Source organism: Chiloscyllium plagiosum, chromosome 3 (assembly GCF_004010195.1).
Source record: "Chiloscyllium plagiosum isolate BGI_BamShark_2017 chromosome 3, ASM401019v2, whole genome shotgun sequence".
Taxonomy (NCBI): Eukaryota; Metazoa; Chordata; class Chondrichthyes; order Orectolobiformes; family Hemiscylliidae; genus Chiloscyllium; species Chiloscyllium plagiosum.
In genome coordinates this window covers 135,835,995-135,836,773 of record NC_057712.1, presented here as the reverse complement: position 1 = coordinate 135,836,773, position 779 = coordinate 135,835,995, and positions in this window count along the sequence as shown.

Below are 779 nucleotides of genomic sequence, written 5' to 3'. Positions count from 1 at the left end.
TGTGCTGTTCCAGCAATAAAGTTTCAACTTACAATGATGTAACCAAGGTTGGAGGATTTGAGCTACAGGGGGAAGCTGAATAGGCTGGGGCTGCTTTCCCTGGAGCATCGGAGGCTGAGGGATGAACTTATAGAGTTTTAAAAAATCATGAGGGGCATGGATAGGATAAATAGACAAAGTCTTTTCCCTGGGATGGAGGAGTCCATAACCAGAGGGCATCGGATTGGGTGAGAGAGAAAAGATATAAAGGGCACCTAAGGGGCAACTTTTTCACGCAAAAGTTGGTGCATGTATGGATTGAGCTGCAAGAGGAAGTGATGGAGACTGATAAAATTACAACATTTAAAAGGCATCTGGATGGGTATATGAATAGGAAAAGTTTACAGGGATATGGGCCAACTGCTGGCAAATGAGACTAGATTAGCTTAGGGTAGCTGGTTGGCATGGACAAGTAGGACAGAAGGAACTGTTTCCATGCTGTACTTCTCTATGACTGTATGTGGGGAAGGAAATGAATGACCTGTACGTCTAAGTGTGGATACTTTGGAAACACTAGAAGGACTGAACTCTTAACACAAGTGTGGCTGGACTGGTGAATAGAATGGTTCAAGTTTTGTTTTGGGAATTAAGGACATATACAATCACAGGATCAAACTTTACCAGAAGAGATCATTCAGCCCTTCATGTCTCAAGCAGCATTTTAATGGAACTTTGCAATTAGCCTCATTGCTCTTTCTCTGTTGCTCTGCTCATTTTTCCATTTCAAGTATTTTTCCAAT